We start from the raw sequence: 4769 nt of genomic DNA, 5'->3' as shown, positions 1-4769 counted from the left end.
GACTCGTAGACATTCCTCTGTGTTTGCAGTTGGAAAGGCGGGGGAAATACGGTTTGGACGGAAACCTTTTTTTTTTTTTTTCCCCCCCATAGGGTCAGATTCACAAGGGGGACTATGACCTTATAGCACCTGCCTTTTGAGTGTGCTTCTACCTTGATATCCAAGCTCTTTCAAAAATCCTGCAGGATAAGTAGGGAGCTGCCTGAGGTAGCCAGTAAAAAATGAAAGAAAGGAGTGTGGCCAAAGGGAGACAGGCACTGAACTTTGCTCAGGACTCACAGCTATGGCCCCTATCTAGGAGCTGGTCACCTAAGCCCTTCTCTAGAAAAACAGAGTGCCCATATCTTACACTAGTGGTACTCATCCAGTGTGGGGCAAGCAGGGCTTTGAGTCCCCATTCTGCCTAGTGACGAGGGACTTTCAGCAGGTGCGTGCTCTAACCACCAGGGTATTCTGGGTTATGTCTCAGGAGCTTATGGAAGCTGTTCCCCTGTGTCAAACAACTTAAATTTTCCAAACCAGTGTGAGCTGCTTTGAGAGGATAGCTGATTTGTTGAATAAGGGGGCTGTGGGTGACATAATATACCCAGACTTTAGCAGTGCTTTTGCTGTAACCCATGACATGCTCATAAGTAAACGGGGGCCTTAGCGGAACTACCATGAAGTCAATACATAATCGCAAAGCATAACTGTTACTGGAATGGTGTCTGATGGTAGGGAGATCTCAGCCTGGGGTTCCATGGGGATCCCTTCTCTGTCCAATGTTGTTCAATATCTTCATGAATAACCTAGGTACAGGCACAGGGAGCATGCTGATCAAATATGCCACCGAGGCAAAGCTCTGGAGAGCTGTTAACACTTTCGTGGATGGTGCTGAGGGTCTTTATAAACTGGAGAACTGGTCTACAGAAAGCAATATGAAATCAGCAAAGACAAACATAAAGTGCTACAGTGAAGGAAGAAAAATCACATAACGAATGGGCAATAAGTAGTGCTGCTGAGAAGGGCCTGGGAATTGTGGTAGTTCACAGCTTCAACCTGCCTGAGCGATGTGGTGTTGCTGCAAAAGAGAGCAAATGCAATTTTAGGTTGCATTGAGAAGGCATTGCATGGGAGTCACAGGCACTAATACCCCTTGACAGGGCAAGTTAGGCCTCAGCTGGAGTACTAGATCCCAGGATAGGGAAAAACTGGAAAGGATTCAGAGGTGAGCAACAAAGCTGACCAAAGGGATGGAATAGAAACCCTGTGAGCATAAGCTGAGGGAACTGGGTAGGTTTAATTTGAAAAACAGGAGGCTGAGGTGGGGGGGGCACATGACAGCAGCCTTCAATACTCAAAAGGCCACCACGAAGAAAAGGAGAAAAGTTCTCTTGCCCCGCAAGGTAGGACAAGAGGCACAACAACTTTACATGAAATCTCAGGAAAACACTTCCTAAGAGCAGGGTAACGGAACAGACACCTGGGGAGACTGTGGAATCTGTTTCATTGGTGGTTTTCAGTGGGTCATCTGGCTGGTTAAAAACAAATCCTGCAGCCTGATAGGGCGTTAGCTTAGATCACCCTAGTAGTGCTGTAGGTTTTAGGCCCAACTTTACATACCAGCTGAATGCTCTACTTCACTGGACGGCAGGGGATAAAAGGGTGGGGGGAATGCAACACTCCCCTAGGCTCTGCTGGTTGGAGGCATGTGGGGAAGAGCTCTAAGGAGGTAGGCCATGCTCTTAAGCAGCTTCTGAGCAGGTCTACCTCATTGCCAGCAGAGCCCAATTTAGGCTTGGACATACCTTGCTCACCTGGTTAGCGGTGACAGAAGTTTAAGTGGCAGGGGACCATTAGATACCTGGATGGGTAGGTGGCTTTGAAAATCCTAGTAGCACCTCACTGTTGGCCTTATGACTCTAGCCCATAATAGACTCTCACCCAAACCCTTTCCAGCCTCAGAGTATTACAGATTTGTTCTTACACATGTATTAGTGCAGTCCAATTTCAAGTGTTATAGTAATTCATATCCAGCCACCATTTTCTCAGTGGCCTCATGCATATGTCTACTCACCCAACTCCCCATAGTTCAGAAAACTGATGCAAGTAGCCTTCCCCCCATGCCACTCGCCCCCCTTGTGTTAGCCTGTTTCCCCTCACACCAAAGAATGGCCTAGTTCTGCTTCACAGAGGGGCACAGCTGGTGTGTGTGTGTGTGTGCTGTTGCTCAAGTAGCAGAGAGTTATACAGGGGATTTGTATGATGGGCCTCTCATGGATCTGGAACAGCTGCCTCGATGGAGTGTGCCAACACAGGTGATCAACATTTTACATGGTCAGTGAAGACTACGCCTAGGACGGCTGCTCAGCTCCCCCAGCTTCCTTGCCCTGCAAAGCTGCCTCTGCTCTCTGGAGCTCTATAATCTAGCTGTCCCTCAGTTGGGCTGGCAGCCTGGGGTGCACCACAGCCAGAGCACTTACAGGAGAAGCCTGGGGCCCCCCCCCCACACTCAACAACTTCCCCCACCCCACCCCCATCCTCCTCAGGGAGGGGAAGCAGCAGGGTAGCTGCAGAGCTCAGTGGTTTAGTACAGTCCAGGGGCACAGCCCCCTAAGTCAGTGCTAGAGCTCTACAGGCAGGGTCTGGGAGCACTGCCCCCTGCTGGCCCCTAGCCCCAGGGCTCCACAGCATCCCTGCCTTGTTCTCCAGTAGTCCCCATCCCTGGCCATTCTGTTGCCACCAGCATGAAACCTGACAGCCAGCAGCAGCAGATGGGCCAGCGTTAATCGCCCCTGCTCGAGGACTGGTCAGGGCCCGCAGGCACCAGAGCAGGGAGGCTCAAGCTGGAGGTGGTGGTATTAGGCTCTGTCCCTAGGGACAATGCAAACAAGATTCTGAGCAATTCCCCATTCCTGGGAACTAAATATATTAAGTGTATGAGTTGGAAGCTGGCACCTTGAGGCCTCTTGGTTATTCACCAACTACGGTGAGGGATAAGGACAAGGCCCTTGGATGTGATCACTACTGCATGACTCTTTGGCAAAGAAAAGTTGCCAGATGCAAATCTCAAATTATCCAGCAGCAAGTTCCAGCCCACAAATAACTTCAGCAGCAGAGCAGCAGCACCTCCAAAGCAGGAAAAAGCAAAACCCTAAACAGCTCCAAACTGCTCAGGTAGCAGATAAAATGTCACAGCTCAGCTCCCCCTACAACAGCTCCACGTATTCATACAAGAAACCAGATGTAGAAAATGTCCCTTTTTGCCCCTTGAATGGGTCCTAGAGACTTGCTAGAAATATATTAGAGACCATTCTCCATTCTAAAAGGGAGAAATCTGTTGGGTGTAGTCTAGCAGTTCTCAACCAGGGCTCTGTATGCTTCTGGGGGCATGCAGAGGTCTTCTAGGAGGCATGTTAATGCATCTAGCTCTTTGCCTAGTTTTACACTGTTACATAAGCAGCACTAAAAGGTTTGTACAAACTACAATCTCATACACTGATTTGAACTCAAATGTGAAATTGCGGAGTTATTAACAGTGGTTTGTAACCTATCCTTAAATCCACTTTGGTACCAAATGACTGGAAGACGGCCAATATAACACCAATATTTAAAAAAGGCTCTAGAGGAGACCCTGGCAATTATAGACCGATAAGTTTAACATCAGTACCAGGCAAATTAGTAGAAACACTAGTAAAGAATAAAATTGCAAGGCACGTAGAAGAGCACGAATTGTTGGGCAAAAGTCAGCATGGTTTCTGCAGAGGGAAGTCGTGTCTAACTAATCTATTAGAATTCTTTGAAGGGGTTAATAAACATGCGGACAAGGGGCACCCAGTGGACATAATATACCTAGATTTCCAGAAAGCCTTTGACACGGTCCCACACCAAAGGCTTTTATGTAAATTAGGTGGTCATGGGATAGGAGGAAAGATCCTTTCATGGATCGGGAATTGGTTAAAAGACAGAAAACAAAGGGTGGGAATAAATGGTAAATTTTCACAATGGAGGAGGGTAACTAGTGGTGTTCCCCACGGGTCAGTCCTGGGACCGATCCTGTTCAACTTGTTCATCAATGATCTAGAAAATGAGGTAAGCAGTGAGGTGGCAAAGTTTGCAGATGACACCAAGTTGTTCAGGACAGTCAAAACCAAAAGGGATTGTGAAGAACTACAAAAAGATCTCAGCAAACTGAGTGATTGGGCAGCAAAATGGCAAATGAAATTTTATGTGGGTAAGTGTAAGGTAATGCATGTTGGAAAAAATAACCCAAATTACACGTACTACATGATGGGGTCAAATTTAGCTACGACAGATCAGGAAAAGGATCTTGGAGTTATAGTGGATAGTTCTCTGAAGACATCCACGCAGTGTGCAGCGGCAGATAGTAAGGCAAATAGGATGTTAGGAATTATTAAAAAAGGGATCGATAATAAGACAAAAGATATCATACTTCCCCTATATAAAACTATGGTACGCCCACATCTTGAGTACTGCGTGCAGATGTGGTCTCCTCACCTCAAAAAAGATATATTGGCATTAGAAAAGGTTCAGAAAAGGGCGACTAAGATGATTAGGGGCTTGGAACGGGTCCCATATGGGGAGAGGCTAGAGAGACTGGGACTTTTCAGTCTGGAAAAGAGGCGATTGAGGGGCGATATGATAGAAGTATATAAAATCATGAATGGTGTGGAGAAAGTGAATAGAGAAAAATTATTTACCTTTTCCCATCATACAAGAACTAGGGTACACCAAATGAAATTGATGGGTAGTAGGTTCAAAACTAATAA

The sequence above is a fragment of the Carettochelys insculpta genome, chromosome 1 (genome assembly GCF_033958435.1).
Source record: "Carettochelys insculpta isolate YL-2023 chromosome 1, ASM3395843v1, whole genome shotgun sequence".
Lineage (NCBI taxonomy): Eukaryota > Metazoa > Chordata > Testudines > Carettochelyidae > Carettochelys > Carettochelys insculpta.
Note: the sequence above shows the minus strand (reverse complement) of the source record.